We start from the raw sequence: 22700 nt of genomic DNA, 5'->3' as shown, positions 1-22700 counted from the left end.
TATTAGCAATTCTAACTTTTTAGAGCTCCACGTGTCCAGTTAGCTCTTTTAAAACCTAATGTATCTTGACATAAGGATAGATAATAAATAAATTAATGTCCTTGACATAAGGATAGATAATAAATAAATTAATGTCATGGTCCCTACACACCAATGCCCCACCAACCCTGCAGCCAGTGCCATCCCAAAGTCTGCCAGGGCAGGTGTGTCTGCCAGGCAGTCCTGGTGCCACAGGTGCTCCTGAAGGCATCTCCTCCCAGACCTGTCCATTTGCTCCTCTGCAACTGGTCTCCACAACTGGATACAAGGGCCCAGGGATAAGATGTGGACATTGTTAAAGCATCCAGACCACAAATACCCCTCCCAGCTGTCCAGTGAGGATCCTGACTAAATCAGCACCAGGAAAGCCTGAGCCTGAGATTCTCCCTGTTCACATAAACTTGTCCCATCAGTGAATCCCAGAAGCAGCTTAGTTGAGAGACTTTTGCATTAAAATCAAACCCACAGGGTATGTACATCCCTGATTTTAAAACATCAAGTTTCCCAGATCCTTTCCTAAGAGTGACTGTGGGTGCCATCACAAAATGCAGCAATACATGTAAAAGTGGCTTAACAGCTGTGTGCTCAGAAGAAAGGAATATTTTGAAATATTTGTCCACAGTGTGAAGTTGCCAAATCACTGGTGTAGTATGGTCTTACAAAACAAGATAGAGTAAAAATAGGCAATACTCTTTGAAAGCTTTGGATGATAATGTTTTGTAATACTATTTCTGAAAAAAAAAAAAAAAAAAAGGTGCAAATAAGGGAGTGAACAAGAAAGGTGGGATAGGTTGGTTTGTTTTTTGAAAAAAAGCCTCTTTTTGCAGGGTGTTTTCTAGCCTGGCATATGATTTTGTATCAGTGTTGCCCATTTGAAGGCAGCTCTACAGAATCTGCTTGCAGTGTTCTTTCCCATCAACATTTGGTTTCTCTGTGAATCATGAGCAAGCTTTCTTACATATCTTGTGTATTTTGCAAGCTCTGCTCCCTCCAAGGGAATAGTGATGACTGAAACTCCTATCCAGTGAAACCACAAGCCAAATATGTCTGCGATCAGGTAGCAGCAGTTTCCTTACCATCTCTTTTATCTTCCAGAGGACTACTTTGTCAAATGCTGAGGACTCATTCTCCAACAGATGAGTATCTACAGGGCATTTTGCTCTGAAAGCTCAGCACAAGATACTAAATTATGGACCAAAAGGATGAGTAGGTATTTCAGGACTGTAGATCTTGCACTGCTGGCATGTCCAGGTAGGATTTCCAAGAACCCAGACACCCAGTCAAATCCACAGCTGGAGAGGTGTCCTCATGTGTGCAGCATTCAGACCACTGAATGAACACTCTCAATTCATACTTCAGGTCTCTGCTGTTTTACTGTGATAAAGATCTTCCACAGCTCACAGCAATTATTTTCCCCCTCCCACCTGTTTTTTAGCAGCAGGTAGTTGCTAGTCCTTCTGCTCCAGAGAAGGGGATGTAGCTCCTGTCAGAGGAGATCAGTGCTGTACCAGTAATTCCTGGGGAGGTGGTTTCGACACAGTGCTTAGGGATGGGTCTAAACATATTCCTAATAGCCCCATGTGCTCAGGTGCAGGTTCTTTACTGGGAATGGAAAGTTTTCAAAGCCTCTGCAGTAGCCCCTCTGGATCTGCCTGTACTCTTTTCCAAAGTAAGTGTTGCCCTGCAGGATGAAATACAAATGCCTGTGTTGAAAGAGCTGGAACAAAATTAGACCCTATTTAAGATTCACAGAAATTTCCCCTCTGTTACCTGATACCCATGTTTTAGTTTTGTTGTTTGGTCTCTGTGCTGTTAAGGTTGTTAACAATTTGTAAGTAAATTGGGGTTTCATTCAAAGAGCTTTGTGAATTTTAGGTGCTTTCTCACTTTTAATATCCCTATGTATTAGTTGCTCCCAAGCCAGTATGAAGTTATACGATGTCTGTATTAAATTAATGTTTGACTTTACAGTCTGTGTGCTGTCCAACCCGGCACCTCCTCCATTTGCAGTAAGTAAATATGCAAGTGTTACATTGCCCTTGAAACTTGTGCTCTGTCACAAAGGTTGCATGCTGAAAGGAGACTGATATGCCAAGTGTCCATGGGCCCCAGTCCCTTCTGTGAGCCGTGTGTTAACCAGAAGCCCATCCCCAGTGACCTGCAAAAGCGTGGTGCAGCACACTTTGGACCAGCTGACACCAGGGCAGACTTGGCTTCCTCAGAAAAATCATCCACCTCTCTCTGAGCCCTGTGGAAACCTCACCTCTGAGAGAGGAAAATGTGTGAATAACAGACAGTTTTCTCAAGGTGATGGCTATACAGGGAAGACTTTTTTTTTTTTTTTTTTTTTTTTAGTTCTTGTGCAACAATGAAAAAAAAGGGTTGGTTTCTGTTGCTTTATATCAGCTAATCTATAAGGACAGATTTTGGGGGAGGACCCATCAAATTTTCCACTGCTCTATTTCCCCAGGGGGACATGATAACACTTTAGATGAGCTGTAGTAGAGCCATCATTTTTCTGTGGTAGCTATACCTGGCAGCTACCACTGACAACTGAGTTTCTTCAAAGTCCTCTGGCCTCAGAGGGTCAATACTACACACTATTTGAGTCTCTCAGGCTTGTACCAGCCCAACATGATTTGTAGAAGTGTTAGCACTGTGGAAAATTGTGTATTTGTACAACCTTCCCATAACAGGCAGTAACCTTGTCTATGTTGCCAGGCAAACTAAATTTGAGCTGGCTCCATAAACCAAGTACCAGTGTGCTGCTCTTCTACTTTCACATCTCACCACTGCAACCTCAGTTTTCAACTTGCCAAAGACCAGACCATGATATGGAACACAGCAGTGACAAAAACTATATCTGACAAAGATTTGTGGCCAGATCTCCTCCAGAGTTTTCTGCTGAAATGCTACTGCAGCCAGGAAACATCAGACTGGCAAAAACAAATCTTTTCACAGAAACATGGTGTTTTCCAACTAGGTTTTGTTGGGAAAATCTGAGAGATCTTGAATGGGCTCTTTATCCAAACTGAAGAGAGAAACAGCTTGGCTGGACCTCCTCCCTTGCCTGTCTAGTGCACCTCTCTGAGAGCAGCGTTCATTACCAGTTGGAGCAGGACTGCCATGAGAAGTTCCCACTCCATGAATCTGGTTAGACAGGGTCTTAAACCCAGATAAGCTCTTTCAGATAAATCCCCTCCTTCTGCCTGGAGGTCTTGGAGGTGATAGCCACAGCTGAGACTCCAGGCAGCTCTGTGGAATAGCAGGGTGTTCTTACTTCTCCTGCGATATCAGCAAGGCACAAAGAGGCAAACATCATGTGGCTTCCAAGCCTGAGAAACAGGGAGAGGAAGATTGGTCTCTCCCTCCACTGCACAATTATCGCACTTTTCCTCAGAGGTTGGGAGCAGATGCTGTAAAGTAGCTGTGGGGGATTTTCATCCAGAGGGTATACAAATTGATGTCAAGAATTCATGAGGTTTATGCAAAAGATATTGATCAGTCTTGCAGGTTGTCCTACAGCAGCAGGATTGTGTCTAGCAGCTGGAGGGAAGTCCATATGCCTTTTCTAACTATGCCAGCATCCTGCTCATTCCCAGTAAAGAACCATCCTAGCAGGCAGTCACAGGCTGCTGCCATGGTGGCACAGTACCAAATGCATGAGACATGCCCCTTCTGCTTCTCCTTTTCCAGGCAAAAGGGAAGGGGAAGTGAATTCAGATTGGCAGAAGGGAGCAACACACCTGAAAATACACAGAGCAAATGGACCTTGGAGAGCTGAGCAGACTTTTGTGTGCTGGGCACACTGGGCATGTGGTATTGGCTGTAGCCACAGGGCTTGTGTTGCTGCAGCAAGTGGCCATGCATCAGCCCCCTGCAGGTTTGCCCTGGGCCCTGAGGAGTCCTGGCTCAGGGAAGGCACTCCCATTTCCAGTGATGCCTCTGCTCGAGTGAAGCCACAGCCCACTGCTGAAGCAACGGTGTCACATGTGTGTGCAAGCTGTTGCACTGGATGGAGTTGTGCTGCTGGCCACCTGTGAATACACACACAGCCGTGTACCCAGCAGGCAGAGAGTGCCTCTCCAACCTGACTGGACTCAGCTGGTGTCCCTCAGCTCAGCATCACTGGGTATGGACATCCCCAGCCCTGTGCAAGGCTGTACAAGATCATAATGGACCCCGTTACAGTGATCATTGTTGCACCATGTGGCAAGTCTTAACAGCTAATCTGACTAGCTGGAGCAGCTGTGGGGTATGTTTTCTCCTTAAACATGTACATTAAAATATGTACTGTTTAAGTTTGGGAACCAAATTAGAAAAAAATCATTGCTCTTCCCCAAACCAGGATTGAAATCCCATGACAGACAAGGCAGTATCACAAAACCAGAACACATAATGTAGCCTAGATTTCCCCATTGTTCTTCCATGAGCAAACATTTGCACACCAGATCCAGAAAATGTCTCCCACGTTGGAAGCAGCCACTCCATGTTGAGTCTCAGACTCTGGGTGCTTCCCAAGTTCAGCAGCTACCCTTTCCTCCTCAGGGAGCAGCAGTGTCACCTTATCAGTTCTGTGCTCAGTTGTCAGCCCATTTCATCTGCCCTCTGCATGTAATTGTTAACTTCCTGAGAACAGGAAATCTCTGTTTACCACAGGTAGAGCTTTAACTCTGAGGTGCTCCTGAAAAGCCAAGACACAGGAGTAGAGCAGGGTGTTGCAGATTGCTTTGGCCATTCCTTTCCCGTCTTCGTGTTTAGGCTCCCTTTGCATTATTTCATCATGCAGTTCAAGTCTTTTTGTTATGATTTTGGAGTTTCAGCTGTCATTTGAATGAGTGATCTCTTATGCCAAAGATTTACTTGGAAATTTATGTACTCCCACAAATTAAGCGTTCCCTCTCGGCTCTCAGCAAGGCACGCCTAGGCTTGCCTCCAACCTTAGAACAATACAGAGGAAAGTTATCATGACTTACCTGCCACAAATTATCTATTTATAGCACCACTTATGTACCTTTTTTTTTTTTACCCTTCATGACACGCTCTCCCTAGATCCTCCTGTTAGCAGGTTTCCCTTTTCTTGAGTGCTTCGTTTTCCCTGTGGAGAACAGGGCAGGTAGAAGAGGAGCGACCTTTCCAGCAGTGGCTCTGCCCCCATGGCCCCAGCACTGCCTTCTCCCACAGATGTTTGCCGGGAGGGTGGGACACGGGCTGTTCACAGCCTGGTAAAACATTGACCAGCGCAGGCAGACGAGGCGGTGGAAGCACAGGGCTGCCCAGGCAGGCAGAGAGAGCCCAGCGGCAGCCAGCGCCACGGGAACACACCAGCTTCTCCCCAGGTACCATTTGCCACTTTCATTTTCCCAGCCTGGAAAGGGAGAAGGGCAATAGTGCTGGGTTATAGGGTTTGCCAAAGCTTGTCTCCCTGGAAGGAGGGAGAGGAGTTAGCCTTGTTATTTTGCAGTTTGCTTTTGATCAACTGTAGTTGGCTGAATGGTGTCATCTAGAGCATGGGTTGATTAACTCACCCTCGATTAGCTGGTTGTTTGGATTTTGTTGTATGTTCAAGTAAACAGAATTAGTACATAATTGCATTTGAAAACTTCATTGTCTTCTAATAAAACTCAAACCTGGCTTCTGCTCATCTTCTAACTGAAGAGTTGGAACAAGAGTCAGAGATTTTAATGAAAATGTGTAATCCAATTATTGCAACTGGGATGTGGGTAGTGACTCATGCTGAAAAATACTTGCTGATTTTTGACCGAGGTTTGCAAAAATAGGCGAAGTGACTAATTTTTTCACGATTATTTCCATGTTCCTTGGAACATGGAACATGGACAGTAGACACAGAAAAAATGCCAGGATTTAAGTTCCTAGTATGCGTATGCCACTCAGAGAGGTGAGGATGAATTGTTTCAATTTTGCTCAGTGACTGAAAGTTTCTGCCAGCCAGTGGAAACTGACTCATTCATGCAGGAATCATCCTCCATGTGTGCTTTGCTGATCTGGATATGTCTTTAAAAGTACTTACCATGACTACTTAAAAATTACCTTTTACACCCCAGGCAACTGTCAAATAATCCTGAAGAGGGCTCAGTATGAAATGAATGACATATTGTCTGTATTCATGATTTATCGTCAGTATGTTTTGTGTGCTAAACAAAATGCAAGAGATTTTTTTTTTTAAAAAGAACCTGTTGCTTCCAGTTTATCAGTGTCTGGCCCTAGCTGTGCTTGCTTCATGTTTAAATCCTCCCCGATGTGACAGTGATTTTCTTGATGTGTTTGCTAACTGTGCTTGCAGACGACATGATATTCATGCTCAGTACATGCTCCATGGTGTTCAGTTGTAGTGAAGTGTGGTAACACATTTACTTTATTAAAAGTAGTCTAATGTGGCTCCAACTCTTAGCAGTACTAAAACGCCTAGAGCAAAATGCAAGGAAAGGTTGCTGGAGGACAAAACAACTGTGGCTGCTTTAAAGGATTGAAATATGATTCACTAAAAATTTTGGTAAAGGCTGCATCATAGTTTCAGTCTGTTGCTGAATTTGTAGACATAAAGCATGACTATGATTATAAACTGTGATTTTCATCTGTGTCACAGTGTTGTGGGATTCTTGCCCTCTCCTCCCAGGAACAGTAAAATGTATATGCCAGTATCTCACAGTAAATTGGACTGATGTAAAATTTCTTTTGCAATAACAAAAAAAAAGATGGTAAAATCTTATCTGAGAGTTCACAGAGACTGAATTTTTAAAAATAAATATTTAAAATAAAAGATAGTGTTGACAAAATTATCTTGTCTGTTTTCACACAAAGATAGGGTTCTAGTTGGTGACTATAAGGGAGATTACTTGGCTTAAATGGAAGGAATAAGGCTGTTGACAAAATCTGTTCAGTCTTTAAGCCCTGTTTGAGATAGCTTTCAGGATAAGGAAGCTATAACAATCTGTAAATTATCAACAATTTTAATTGTCTCAGTAAATAGTAGCATATCATTGCATGCTAAAATGAAGCAAATCTGTTTCATCCCCTGTGCTTGGTTTTCAGCACAGCTGTTTACCAAGTTTCAGTTGGTTAAACCTGTGTACATAGACTGAAAGGAGCAGGGCTGTGCAGGGATCATGAGGACAATCTGGTCTGCAGAATCTTTTTCTGGATATGCAAGGCAAAAAAGACTGAGACTAGTGTTTAGACTCATCTAGTTATAAAGTTGCTAGTTAAAAACAAGTCTCTCTTCACCCTGAAAGGCAGTTCCCATGACACAGACATTAATGCTAGACCTATATAAAATAAAATGTCCTGGATCCCACAAAGTTCACATAGTGATGCTATTTTAAATTTCCAATCTATCTTTGGGGCAGAAATTGCCATGTTAAAGGGGTGTATTAAATGGGAATGATCTCTTCAGATACTTTTGGAGTGATGCTCTCAATGTAAGGGCCAGATATTCAAATGGCAAAAAAAGAAACCCTGCCAAACAAAAACTCTCATGCAACCAGGATTGCAGAATGGGCATTGCAAAATTCTGCTGTCTCCTCCCCGGAAAGTGTCAGGATTTCCCAGCTTGCCCATGTTTTTTTCCAGGTCCCCACAAGGTGAGCAGTGCCCTTTTGGAGGCTGGAATAGCCTCAGTCCCTGCTCTCTGTGAATGAGTGACAGGGCTGTCACTGGGAGGGTGCCAAGAGGGGCATCCAGGCCCTGTTTTCAGTGACCTCCTGCACCCGAGCACTCGTTCCAGTGGCTTACATTTGCTTACTGTACTTGTTTGTGTAGCAGCTATCACACCACTGCTGAGATTCCCCATTGCAAAGATGTTGACAACAAATCACCTGAATCAGATGGGTAACTTGTGTCTTGCTGTGTGGTTCTCTTTGTTTAAGAGCCTACCCCAAATGAGAACTTTATAGTTACTATTTTTCCCCCTGACAGCCACATGGCAGCCGATTATGACCATTGCAAACACTTTGGGCTTGAGGCAGAAGAGCAAGAGCTCTGCAGTCTCTGGCAGAAGACTCATTCCTTCTATGAAGAAAAGCTACTGGCTTTTCTTTCTAAATATTGGACAATCTTTTCTGTAGAAGTCTACTTGTACACCTCCCACACAACCAGAAAAACTTTTTGTGTCACTTTGGGAGCAATTTAAAACACTGGCACTTCAGTAGTTTATTTCTTAGGGCAGAAGTGTAAATCTTACTGGAGGACACTTTCTTTTCTAGGAGTAAGAGTTTTCTAAGGGAAGCTATTTACTTTTTCAGAGCCAATTGAAGAAGCATATTTTTGAAAATCAGGTAAAACGTAAACATTAAAAGACAGTGATTAGAGACAAGCAAACTTTTGCACATTTCTAGCTAAGCAGAAGTACTAGTGATGCCCTGAAACCCCAGCTTTTCAATTTTGCTAAAATAACACAAAGTTTACTTATGAATTGCAGCTGAATGTGAAATATCGTTTCCATAAAATGAAGTAACTTTAATTATTTTAATTACAAAAATTATTTTGTGCTGCATGCATGTATCTGTGGTTACCAATGGTGCCAAAGAGAAATGAGTGCTTAGATCTTGATTTAGTTTTTTTACTTCTTTGCAATGTGTGCTTTCACTGTTAGTATTTCTTTATGCAATTTATGCTTCTTGTAATAACTTCCAGAACTTTTATTTCCTCAGAAATCAGATGTTGCACAGATCAGAGTGCAGTATATAGTTGATGATTCAGCATTTCTATCCAGATGAATGGCAGTTTGGCCTTCCCCTCCCTGGTTCTGGGTCACAATGTTTCCCTTGAATTCCAGCATTGAACAACTGTCAATATCAAACACCATTTGCTTGCACATATAGAAGGCAGAAGTAGAAGTAATAACAAGTAATTGTCCATAGATGTTTTTTAATGGCTGAACTAAACAAAGGCTTACTTCTCACACAGTATTCTGACTCACAGATTTACTGCTCTTCTTCCCTGCAACTCCCAGGCTATTAGAGTTAAAAGCAAAAAGGCACTGAGCAAAAGTGCAGTAGTGTCATTGAACCTTTGCATTTTGAAAGGCATAAGTTTGAGAGTCATCAGATTGTATCTCTTGCATCTAATGAGTATTTGGATTAAAAATGAAAATGCATTGTTCAAACCAAATCTTTTTGGTTCTTGAGTGAAGAGTCAGCCTCTACCAACTTCTCATCTCTTTTGAAGAACTAGAGAAAACAGTCATTATTCCCATCCTTCCTACCTCCTGCAAAGGTATTATCTGACAAAATGCTGTAGTACTATAGCAGCAATGTTGTTTTTAATGGTCTCCAGAAAAATTGCACATCTTCTTTCCTCTGGGAAGTCTCTGTTACTGCAACTGGAAGCAGCCCCCACAGCAGCCCTTAAACAAGCTATTAGCTGGGATCATGCTAAGCTTTACTGAACAGAATACTTTCACCTGAAAAATTTGGGATGCTTTAAAAGGAACGTTGCTATGTAAACATTCTGTAATGCACAGAAACAGCTTTCACCACCCTGGTTTATGGCAGTTTTGTTAATGTTTCTCCAAGTCGTGGCCACCCTATCATGAAGCTCTTCCTTGAATGGTTCCCAGAAATGATCAAACCACACCTGCAGTTAGCTCTTTGTGGGCAGACAACTTTATAAACCTGAAATTAAAGATTTAATAATAGAAAATTCATGAATAGGCATCTTCCAGATGAATTTAACAGGATTACTTGGTCCATTGGTGTTAATCAATGGGAATAATAGATAAAATCTTGATTCTGCAAACCCTCCTTTCTCTGGTAGCAGGTTTATACCTGCTAACTTTTTCCTGGTAATCTCTCAACAGAGGGGACACTGTTTGAAATGGATGTGAAAATATTGAAATAATGGTGTCCTTATCATACCACAGTGCCTGAAAAACCAGTATCATAGGCAAGACTAGGAGATGATCAAGTATATCTATCCAAATGAGCACCACCAATCCCAGAGATCCCTGTGGAGAGGACTTGATATGGTAGTGGGCATGGGGGAACCATGCTGCCTTTGTCTGAGAGAAGGCTGAAAGGCAGAAAAAGGGCTCTGGACACCTGGTGTATCAGGACAACATTGAGAAAAAATTCCATGGAAGGGAGCAATGTCACAAAAACAAACAGGGAGAGTGGTGGTAGAAGGGAGTGGTGGAGTAGTAAGATGACCTGATGACCAGCTGCCTGGACTTCAGAAGAGCTGCCTGTTTCAGGGGTGTATCACAGAAAGGTGTCATTTGGCTGGAAATCCAAGACTAGAGTGCTGAGAAGCAACGTAAAGGGCCTAAACAGTCCTGTCTTCCTGACAACGGACAACAGGCTCCTCCTTTTCACTATCCAGAGATAAGGGGAATGGTCAGTACATCCCATGGAATTCTATTTTGACAAGCTCAACAGGCTACAGTCTTCTTCCTCAAAGCCCTGATGGGGTTTCACCCTGAACTAAAGTCAACAAAGACTTTCCTGATCCATTTTGTGTTGTGCAGTTGCTCCAATGAGGCTGAAGAACATTTCTTTTTGATCAGCCAGAGTGAAAACCACCACTGTGATTCTGTACTACCACCATAATTACAGACACCCCACATTAAAGCTAGAGTCATACACAGCTGTTGAATATGCTAAGATTTTCACTCTATTTTGTGCTGCAGAATATTTTGATGTAAATGGGAAGTTGATGTTGGATACAAAGTCTATGACTTTCACTAACTGAAATAATGTATATGAATGAAACTGAGCATTATTCAAAGTGACTGCTTTCTGCACAAGTGTAAAGGATATGTTTCAATGAAGAATGTGTTTCTTTCTAGTTGGTCTTAAAAATGGCAAATGGAAAGGTGAGCAGCCCTCTGTAAATAGAAACAGGCTACATAGAGAGATTGCTTTTAAACTTCATGATGACACATCTTCCTGACAGAAGAAAAGAGGGAAGGCATGGGAATTAAATCCGGTTAAGGGATTTCAATTTATGTTCATTCAACGCTGTAGGCTCCGCTCTGCTCTTCATTTGCATTTAAACAAGGAACTTTCAATAAAGGAATTGTTGAATTACTTGGGAGTGTCTGTAGGGCAGTGTGAAAAGACAGTGAAAACTCTTCTGTTCATTAACCACAGTGGTAGGAAGTTTTCTGAGACTTCTGGCTACATTTTGGGAGATGCAGGGAGGGTCCATCCCCTGCACATGTGTAGTTTTAGACACAGTGTAATTGTGTTAATGTGATGAGATTTAAACTATTTTCACTTGCTTAGATATTTTGCTGTATCAGGAATCTAATTAGAGCTGTGTTTTGTGGAAAATTAAAGAACTAGGTTAAAAACAGGTCAAGAAGGAATTATCTCAAAAGACGTGTAATAATCATTCTTAGTCAAATTTTAGAATTTCTGATGGACAATGGCAAAACTGGTAAACTCCTGCTTTCATGAATACTTCCTTCTCTTTCCTTATGGTGATGAGCAGCCCTCCTAAACTCCTACCTGATGAAGTGGAGGGACTCCGTGGTTGCACCACATAACAGAACTTCATGGTGCAGATCTCCATTAGCCCTGGGTATGTAGGACACTCCAGCAACCTCACTAGCCTTTGTGTCCAGAGTCCATGATTGCTCTCCTTGGCAAGTTATTAACTGGCACTTAATTTTATAATGATGCTGAACTTTGAGGCCTGATTGCTTTGTTCTTAAATATACCATAAAGATATGTTTTAAAAAAAAAAAAACAGGTTGGGAGGGGGGAATGTTTTTTTCAAGAAGCCAGATTTTTACAGGTTTTTTAGGAAGTAAATTTTTGGAATAGAGTTGTGCTAACATGGCAGGCTATGGAAGATAGGATCTATGTCTTCTCTCTCTCTCTCTTTTTTTTTTTTTTAAATCCAGTTCCAGGGATTTTGCGGTTTTGTTTAAGCCCTAGAGTTGTAATTATGTAAATTACTTAAAGTTAATGTTATGTTTCTGTGAGTGAACTGCAAGAAATTAAAAAAAGAGTTATTCTGTCTTGTAGATTAGTTTCTTTGTCAAGAAAGTAGGCACTGGAAACATCTCTGGTTTGTGTCCTTCAGGCTGTTAGCAAACAAAATCTGTGAGTTTGTGTGAGGGGAACATACATAAGGACCTGACAAACAGATGTGCAAGCAAGTCCCTCTAATCCTCCTCTTTAATCCTTATGATCACCTTGACACTGGAAGGCAGTTGATATTCAATACTCCTATATCTGCAGGTGGAGTTTTGGTATTAGAGATAATGGCAATTCCTGACAGAAAAGCAATTGCACATAGCTCAGCAACTGACCATTCCAGATCTAACTTTCACCTGATCAAAAAAGCAAAATAATGCTATTTTTTTTTTTAATTAGGCAACTTTACAAATGTTAAATATTTTTAGCTGCAAGAGCGGTTTTTTGAGACCTCAGATTAGCATATTGCATTGGTGGTTTTCTTACATGCTATAGATTCTCCTGTTCACTTATAAAAATATCTGGGACTGGCAGTTTTTAGTGATATAGTTAATTCATAGTGTCTACAAGTCTCCTGTCAACTCTATCAGTAAGAGATCAATAGGGTTAAATATTTGGGTTTTGCTGGAGGTTTTTTGTTAGGGTTTTTTTGGGGGTTTTTTTGGTGTTTTGGGTTTTATTTGTTTGTTTGTTTGTTTGTTTTTGTTTTGTTTTTTTTGTTGTTGTTGTTGTTGTTGTTGTTGTAGTTGTAGTAGTAGTAGTAGTAGTAGTAGTAGTAGTAGTAGTAGTATTGTGGGTTAAGTAAAGAGGCTGGGAGGTGGTTTTTTTTTATGAAAACCATCACCAGAATGAATGTACCCATCTGTATCATCTCTTCAGCTTTCAAATAGGATTTATTTCTGATTTCTGAACACAATCTATTTCTCATTTATTCCTCTGTCTGCTCATATGAAAATGAACAGACACAGATTGGACCCCTTCCCCAGCCATAAAAGCAAGGAAAATTCACAGGAAAAGACAGAAGAGCTACAGCCCCAGTCACAATTCCAGCTGTTCGGAGGGCATGTGAGTAGTGACTCCATACCCTGGCCCATGACCAGACAGATCCAGTGGAGAGAGAGCAGTTTTGCCTTGCTGAGGAGGACACAATGCACAACCATGATGGATGCTGACTGGGCAGGTACAGAAGGGGGAAGTGTTCAACCCTTTGCAGCTTCTCAGATTATTATACAGCAATTAAAATACCTCCCCCCATGTAAAAACATGCCATCAGATAACAGGACACTCTGACTCATTAAATGGACCCTTGCCAAAATTGTTTCTGGAGTGTTCCAATTTCTTGCTTGGGTCATGATGTTAAATCACTACTTGCACTCAAGTTCGATGAGCCAGCTACTGGCTGGTGGAATAGACCCATAAACACAGCTGTGCTGGCGGCTACCTTTTAAAAGGTCTTCTCCAAGCATTTGGCTTGACTTTTAAAAATAGCCTGTTTCTTTTCACAGCCTCTCATCATCAAAGCATGACCCCCTTGCTGAAATCTGGTTGTGAAATATGACTTTGCCATTCACCTGCTAGCAGTGGGACGCTTTCTGTGCAAGCTGGGTCTAATGGCACAGTATTTCATTCTTGTTTGGTGATTTAAGGCTTTCAGAAGCAGGCTGTGCCATGATGTGCCTCTCTCTCCTCTGCTTGCCTGTCTCTTCCTAGAGGAAGATGCCATTTCCATTTGTGGAGGATTTTTTTTAACCACTTGCACTGCAAATGCCTATTAGAAGGGGACAGACATAGGGACATTTGCAGCATCCTCAAAGTGGTCCAATGCTAGATGCAAATTTCTGCACATTTACAAATGAAATAACCTTTTATTTATAGGTCCACATCTCATACAACTACTCCACTTCCGAGAAAACAGAAGGAAAATAAGTTTCCTCACCTGACCCAAGGGTAGGTTTTTTCCTGGCAGGTTTCAGTAGAATCACAGTCATTTGGAAGTATGACACCAAGCATGTGCAGCTTGCACCTCAGACATCCAAATCTATTTTGCCTACTAGACGTGTTTTTGTTTAGAGTAACTTTTGTAACCAGCAGTTTTCACTTATATTTGCTAACTATGCTGTGTTGCTTAAGGAAAATAAAAGTAGGTAGCAGACAGTTTATTAATTTAAATTAATAACAATTTTATTATTTGTATCAAAAGCTGGGGGTGGCCTGCTAACCTCTTTGGAGCAGGCTGGCTCATCCATATAACAGGTGTCCCATGTCTTCTCTAGAACCTATGATGATCCTCCTAGCTCTGAGGCATAATTACTATTTCTCATATGCTTTTTGTTTGCTGTCGGCTCCTGAAGTATAGCAGAGGGGTATCATGAAACTGAAAGTGTGTATTTACCAGAGCATAGGGTCACACAGGGTCACCTGGCAGTGCAACAATCCTCTTAGAAGATTCTGCTGCATCAGCCCAGGCAACCATTCCTGGCACTAGCTGATCCATTTTGTCTGTCCCTGGAGCCACATCTGGACTTGGTCAGGAAGAATTGGCTGGTTCTCTCTAAACAAGGACCCAAAAGAGAGCAGAGGGTTTCATTGGCTGGGAATGGACAGGACACATCCCCTGCTGTCTCACAGATCAGATGGAGGTGTAGCACAGGCAGTGGGCCAATCCTTCCTCCACCAGGAATCTCTTCCTAGGAGTAAAAGTTATCCTTGTTCAGAAGGGAGTTTCTGCAGCTCCTCCTCAAGATATGAGAGCTAAGTCCAGGTGATGTGCTTATGTTATGGCCTGCTGAGATTTTTTTTAAGCAAAGCACAGTTTTGGTGCAGAGCATACATGATCAGAACCAAAAATGTTCTTTTAAGGACTTAGTTTCAATTGAACTTTCACGTCCAGAATTTAATTTATGGGCCAAACCAAGAGAAAGAACTGCTGCAAAGCAGGGTAGAGAATCTATGGGAGTTGTGAGACTCCAGCAGTAACCTCTATCCCAGCTACAAAAGTTGGGGCTCGGGTGCCACTCTGCACTGAAATGCAACATATTCCTTTTCTCCATGCCACATCTTCAGTTGTTGGTTCTTTTTGCTGAACTAAGAACTAACACTGAGTTTTATAAAACATTGTGCTCCCAGCTTGACAGGCACTTGGGGAAACTCCTAGCAGGTTTTGCTGCTGTTATAAATCTGCCCTGTTTTCACAATGTTCCTTATTTTCTTTGATAATCCCAGTCTAAATGTATAATTATATTCATTCTGGCTGTGCAGTTGAGGAAGAATTGACTTCCCTGTTCTGATGAGAAACAAGAGTATTGTTTGATATTAAACAGTATGTTGTTTTGGTGCTTTTGCTGCTTTTGAGTGTAAGGACATCAGAAACAAAGCCCTATAATGGGATAATAAATAAACTGTGTTTTTCCTTTGCTGAAATAAAGGCACAGTAGCATGCAGTACTTTAGCTGTCATGGGCTTCCAAACCAAGAGGCAGACAAGCAGTGGGATTGTTCCTCTATACATCCTTATCAGAAGATATCCTCTACTCTTCAGATTTCTGCCTATCCTCGGTGTTTCATTATATGGTCAGCTCTTCTGGAATATGTTTCTTTAAGTGTAGGTGAATTTAAAAATGTTATATGCTTAATGAAATAAAGTGCAGCATAGTCTCAGAAAACTGATTTTTAATCAGGGTTAGCATGTAACTGTGTACTTTTTAAATAAAATTAGTGTGACCTGGGCAATATAGTGATTAAAGTTTGTGTTTGAATGACAGAACTGGTTTTTCGTATGTTGTTGCTTTAAGACATGAATAATTAAAGTCAGACCTCCCAAGCCCTGTGTCTAGGTACCCAAACAGTCTTCAAAGGCTCTTGAGCATGCTTAGTTCCTACTTATCTCAGTGTGAATTTGACAGACAAGGACTGGAGGATTTAAAATCATTAAAGCAGACTGATCTATGACTAACACAACTTATTAAGTCTGCTTTTCTACAATACCACTGTAGGAATGCAGAGCAATTCCAGCTTTAGTCCAGGTTCCCAGTAACTCCCATCCTCTCAACCTTTGTCCTCTCCCGTGCTCCTTGTCCTGTAGGCTGTGTGGGTTACAGCCCTGCTGGCCACTGCTCCCCCAGACAGCATTGGGGAAAAGCTCACCTCTGACTGCTTCTCCCTCAGCTTTGTATAAATGTAATCTCAGAGTTAGTTCTGGTTTTCTCAAGGCTGCATAAACTCTCTAAGGTCTCTCTCCACCTTTGAGAGGTTTGACTGCACTTGGTGCAGAGCTCCACAAGTGGGAATGTGGAGATGAAAGACTGGCAGACATGTCACGAGTTTATAGGCCCTGCAGGGGCAGGGTGTGGGAGCAGTTTTAGGAAACCAGGATGGGAACACCACGCATTCAGCAAAAAGGAAGAGCATGCAAGTGTAAGGATGTGCAAACAGGGAAATTAACTCAGGCAAAGACAATGAGTCTATTATTGCTTGTTTGCTCAGTTACAGCAGCTAACGTTGATTGTCTTCTGTGCCAAAATGCACTTTCTCCTCTTCCAAATTTTACAGTAGTTTCTATGTGTGTGCTTTCAGTGTCACAGCAGTTTTACTGCTAGAGCACCTGCCATAAGCCAGAGGGGCTTTTGCCTTTTAACCATGAACTACTGCTGGACTTTGTTCGCTTTGACGTGCTAACCTTTGGCCAGCTGAAATAGGAGAGAAGCTGGCTGCTCTTGGCGAAACACGGTCACAGTGTACCCAGGGAGGAACCTTTTGTAAAGTGCCCTTTAATCTGTTCCAGTCATCGTTAGAGGTTGTAATGATTTAGGTTTCGTTGACAGTTTCAGTTAAAGAGCATCTGAAGGCACAAGGTCTGTCCTGCTGCTTCTCTGTGACCCCCAGAGTCCCTGGCTGAGGTCTGGAAGCAGTGGACACCTGGGTGCTGGGGACACGGCGTTGACGGAGGCACTGAGTGTGTGACGGCTTAGCAGGGCACGAACTTCCTTCTGCCAGCCAGCTGAGGAACCACCAGTAGGTTAGTAACCATACCCCATGGCAATATTTGGTCATGGTCATATTTCCTATGGTATTTAGAAGGGGTTCAGGCTGTTTCAAAGGGGGTCTGGACAGTGAGACACCTGTTCCAGTATCTCAAGAAGTAGTAGATGCCCTAAAACACAATGTTCATTGAGGAGATGGTTATGGAAAATCTTGTTTCAGAAATCTGTCTTCTTAGCCACTAAATGCAAGAGACTGTCTTATGCTTTAGATAGGAAAGTTGGTCCTTTTGGGACGCTTAATATGCTCTGACCATGACTGAGAATCCGTGTCAGAAACAGGCAGTCATTGTGGAGGCTCCTGTTCTTCCAGGTTGCCAGTGTCCTGTGCCACAGCATGTAAAGCAACCCTCATGCTGTCCTCCCCAAGTGCTCTTTTAATGTTATGTTTCATCTTTTAAGGTGATTAATAACAGACTGAAAGTAACCTTTTCAAGTGTATAAAATGTTTTTTTCTGGAGTAAATCACAAAGACAAAATATTACATTTTTTTCCTCTCTGAAATTATATACCTCAGTAACTACATACAGAAATTACTTTTCCTTTGTTGGCATCATCAAGGCAACTTCAATCCACTTAGATTTTATTTCCAGCAATAATTGTTCCCAAAAGAATTGAGAGTTTCCAAAGAAAAACAGTTTAAAGCCTCAGGATAACGTTGATACTCTTCATCAGTTTTGTGGTACATCTTTAGAAAATAATTTTGCTTTAGTTTTCAAAAGCCAGAGATTAGAACAAGGCAAACCTCACCACCTGATAGCTTTATCTGCATTTTCTGGAATGTACTCTCTTGTACATACCACCAAGTTTCATACCATGAAACATATGAGAAGTCAAATAAAAACCCTGATGTGATATAGTAGTTCATGTCAAGCATGATGATGTGGCACCAAGAGTGTATTGGCTTCATTCAAATAAACTTACACACTGACAAAATTTCAACCATCTCTTCACATACACCTCTAAATATAAAGAGAATGAATACTTTCTTCTACAGATAGAAAATTAAGACCTCAGAGGTGACGTGAAAGTCAAAGTGTTTGGACAGATTATAATCTGGTGGTTGCCACATTAATCTGTGTGCTAGATAGCAATATATCACATATTCATATTCAGATATTCTGTGCTAATCTTTTGGAATACTCACCAATGAGGTAGCAGGAAGGACAATGTCCTCATGCACAAGTCTCTGCCTATCTCCTTTGGTTCTCTGAAGACAGCACACACCCCTACAAAGGTCACATTTCAACCATTTTAGCTTGCTTAGAGACTATTGCAGCTCTTACTCTGGATATTTGGTAAAATGCTTACTTTGAAGACGTAACCTATACATATTCCCACCAATTAAATATGCTTCCTTTAGGAGTGAGTTTACCTTGCTTATTTTTAGGAAGGGCAAAGTCACTGACTGTTTTAAGTTCCTGAGATTTTTAATTTTTTTCCAAAGAAAGGGAATATCTCTGCATACTTACTGCCATTTGTCACTTATTTAACACACTGCAAAGCTGCAATTTCCTGTTTAATTGCAGATGCATCCTTGCAAACGCTCACATCTCAGGTGCGTGGTGAGCATTGTTTCTGCCCCACAGCTGAGAACAGTTGATCACATGGGTTATATCTCTTCTAACAAATAAAACATGCTGGGGTGTTTTCCCTGAACCTAAAGACAGCACAGAAGACAACCTTTTAGATAAAGTCTTCTCCTTCCCCCATCAAAACGAGGTGGCCTCAACCACAGGGCCTAGCTTAGGCAGTCCAAGTGTCTACATCCATCCTGCAGAAGAGAAGAAATCAGAGAGAGAAACAAAGCAGAGCTAAGAGTGCAGGTACTACTCAGAAGAACTCTGGCTCTAGCCCCTCCTCTATCCAAAGCAAAAGTATCTCCCTCCCTTAGGACCATTTCATGTAGCTTCCAAGTCTGAACTTAAGGATTTAGTTACTGCCAGTTTGGAAATGTCCTCTTGAAAATATAAACCTTCTCTTAGAGATAGGAGGTGTGGGGCTTAGGTTCTTCCTTAATGAGACGTATCTCCTGCTTAGGTGTTGTCAATGGCTCAAGAGTGGCAGATCCTGGGTCATTGTAGAGATATTTTCTTTAACAAGAAAGGGAAAGAGCAATATGGCTAGTGGATTTGATAATTACAGCTGTTGAGACCATTCTTTTCATTCTTAAATATTTCAGCTAATATAGTTCTTGAAATCATAGACACTTTGCCTGGTTTATCTTGTCAAATATCGATTGAGATAAGTTATGTCAACAGCACTCTGAGATTTTTCTTTGAGAAAGAAGTGTTTTATAGCAGAAGTGTAGTTCTGTAAAAAAATCACCTCACTGCAATTATTGAGAGCTGCCCATTAACACAACCTTTGAGCACTTTCAAGGTTAATTAAACTGGCTCTATCCCTCAGGGTGACCTGGGCAGATCTGTCAGTCGGGGGGATGATGCCTGAGAGTCCCAAACCAGCAGTGGGCCTCTGCTCAGATGCAGCTGCAGAGATGAAAGTGCCCGTTTACTATTTAAGCATGTTTGGTTAAGGTGGGTGTTTTTACCCCAAGGTTGCAAAGTTTTTATCAAGAGTCACTTCTGTTACACTTCTGTTTGTGTGCCCTGCAAGCAGCTTGGTATAAATGTAGCTCTAGGACTTGCCTGTGCTGTAGATAATGTTTGGTGGAATAACAGGCAAATCCATCCTGTCTCCTACACTGCAAAAGCAGATCTTAAACTGGCAACATAGCTCGACTCACCCCAAAAGAGTGGCTCAGGAACAGCATGCCTGCAGCTTTTTGCTGGTACCATGTTGGCTGCTGAGAAGAAAACTCAGCTGGAAGCAGGTTTGCAGCCCCAGTCCTGCCTGCCCATAGGGAAGGTCAGCAGTGGAGAGGAGCAGACAAGATACAGATGCTGACAGAGAAGGAGCCAGAGTGCTGGGCTGAGGTTAGGTAAGGCAAGGGCACGTGATAGCATGGCTAAATTTGTGCTGGACCACATGGACAAAATCTTCCATGCGATGGGCCGAGAGATGTGACCCAACCCCTGCCTCATGGCAGCACCCACCACTGATGGGTGACTCAGTCATAGCAAATTCCTTCCTTGTGAAGTCCCATCACAGGTGTTCTAATAAGCATGGGGCTGGTATAAAGGTCAGTCTGTTTAATGCAGACTGCTCTGGTAATGATGCCTTTGCTGTGCATGTCAGTTCAGACTCTGCCAACATCATCAAAAGCTGCTTTTTCTAATCCTGATAGTAAATCAGTTTTCTGAGAAATGGAAGTTGTGGAAATAATATAATATAATATAATATAATATAATATAATATAATATAATATAAGCTAGAGTTAATGGATATTGTAAATTCCCCAGCAGATCATTCAGTCTCATGCAGTCTACAATTTTCCTTCAAGTTACTGGGAGGCAGAAAAATAAATTTGTCTTCCTGAAGGAAACTGTCAATGTCCTTATTGGATAAACTCTTTTTACACACAATTTCCATGTGATGCTTATTGTTTCATTTTCAATAAGACATTAAGAATGAAAATAGAAAGGCTAATGCCCTGCCCAAAGATGATGTCTGTTGGCTGGAGAAAGACTTTTTCCCTTAATATACTTATATTCGACTGTGAGCTGTAAAAAAGCAGAACAATTACTGGAAGAGACTGTGTGCTAACCACACTCGTTTTCATACCCTGATTCTGAAAGCCACCTGTAAATATACATTTTGAGGTCTTAATCTCCTTCTTATGAACATGTATCACAAAACCCTGTGGTTTTCTTTGCAAAAAGGCCCTGGAAGGAACCAGCAAGAATGTTGTTTGCCAATAACCTTCTAATTCTCAAAATTGGTTGGTGCATGGTTGGCTTGTGCTGGTTGGATATCCCTGCTAGCCACAGCAGGTGGCCATTGGGTACCTTTTGGTGACCTATTGAGCTTACACTAATGTCCTGCCCCTTCTTCCTTGATTCCTCCAGGACTTTCAGTCCCTCGGTAGCTACAGTGCTGAAATTCACCAGCTGCATATAAAGAGTTACAATTTGCTATTCTACTGTCTGGTCTCCCTGGATGATTCAGTGAGTTCCTTGGTGATACAGAAAGGCTGTCACTTACCCCACTGTGGAATCTCATTGGCCTCTTCAGAGGAGGAGCTGTGCTGTGCAACTAGATTCAGCAGGTTTTAAAACAATCCCTTCCCCTGTTTTCCCATGAATTTTCTCGGTGCTGGTGACCTGATAAATTCTTTAAGCCAGCAATGCTGGCAGAGGGACAGGTCCCACCCCCTTTTACCCCTCTGCCAGCACAGGTGCTCAGGTGGTGTGGGTGGGTGCATGGTGCAGCAGCACAAACACTTGTGGCAGCACATGCAGAGGCTGCAGTAAGGATGGAGTGGGGCCCTGTGTAGAGTATCAGTTTAACATGTTGGGGAAGCTGTGGTGTGAGCAGTGGTCTGGAGCAACCACATCGGGCTAGTGAGGGCAAAACCTTTTTCCTGTGGTGTTTGATTTACCCTAGGACTGAAAGGCAGTTATCATATTAACCTCCCTTGTAGATATGTCTATCCAGAATCCACCCTGTATTTATTTTAATGGAAACCAAACATGCCACAGAAATGTAATGGCTATGGCTATATTAAAAAAACCCAACTTTGTGTTTTGCTGATTTCATTCTGTTTTGTGTGCTAATTAAAATCTGATACACTCCATGGGTTTATTCGTTGTCTGTCTTCTTATATTTTGGAACCTGAAGGCTGCTTTCAATTTTAAATTCTACGTGGGGAAACTGAGCCTGACTGTTACAGTGATCCTCTGTGCCGACTTTCATTGCAGAATAACAATAAAATAGATTTTTGCTAAAAATAGAATAAATCCTTTGCCTAGTGACTGTAAAGGTTATCAGAGCAAATCCCACTGCCCATGAACCAGTGAAGCCTAAGACTAAAAAACAAAACCAGAAATCCCAAGGTGTCCTTGGCCACATTTCCCCCTGCTGGTACTCCACCCTCAGGTCTGTGACTTTGTCATCTCCGTGGTGGGATTAAGGCATGTGCCTGGCTGGCAGAGTAGATGGGGAGTCCATTTTTATGAAGGCAATTCCCTGTGATGTGGCAAGGTAAAGATCAAAACATTGACATAGGTTATGTGTAGAAGAAGCTTGGGTGTGACAGAACCTGGAAAGCTGTACCGGTTCCAGACTTTCTCTGAAGGATCTCCCCATGTTTTAGCTGCAATAGCTTAGGAAAGTCAGGAAATTACAAAATCTGCTGTATTAACTCACGTCATATAAGAACAGGTGTAAAATAACATGTTATTAATTTAAATAAAGTGGTGTTGTCCCTTTAAACAGTCAAATAGGCAATAAAAATTGTTCTATAAACATGTGGGAACCTGTTCCACCAAATACAGAGTGGCTTTGTTAAAAAGAGAAGGAAATTATAGAGAAGGAAAAAAATGCTGTTTGTTACATTATGAGGTCTCAATTTTTGTGGCTGTATTGTGACTGATACTGGGTTTATGTGTGAATATACTGATCAAGACTTTCTGAGATTGAGATTAGAGACCTTGCTGGTCATTCTTAGATTTTTGTGTCCTTTTAGTGAAATATTTTACTTGGTGCATTCCCTTCTCATTCTACTGCAGTCTCTCAGTTGTTTTTGAAGACCGAATAAAACCATAAAGGCCAACCATGGCTCA

At 41.8% G+C, this 22700-nt stretch overlaps 1 protein-coding gene across 4 annotated transcripts in view; it reads left to right on the top strand.

Annotated features, from left to right (window-relative positions):
* RBM47 (RNA binding motif protein 47) overlaps positions 1–22700 on the top strand; it is a 77666-nt gene that overhangs the window by 30209 nt on the left and 24757 nt on the right. Inside the window, exon 1 of one of the 4 annotated variants that reach the window (XM_083860851.1) lies at positions 5277–5378. The exons of 2 other annotated variants lie outside the window; for them this stretch is intronic. The gene's annotated coding sequence lies outside the window, so the exon portion shown is untranslated. Of the gene's footprint in view, positions 1–5276; positions 5379–16718; positions 16995–22700 lie in introns of those variants that run through there. One more of the 4 variants, XM_083860850.1, reaches the window with a different exon arrangement.

The sequence above is a fragment of the Zosterops lateralis genome (assembly GCF_965231275.1).
Source record: "Zosterops lateralis genome assembly, chromosome: 5".
In the NCBI taxonomy this organism is placed as follows: domain Eukaryota; kingdom Metazoa; phylum Chordata; class Aves; order Passeriformes; family Zosteropidae; genus Zosterops; species Zosterops lateralis.
Note: the sequence above shows the minus strand (reverse complement) of the source record. Positions and strands in the feature narration are given on the sequence as shown.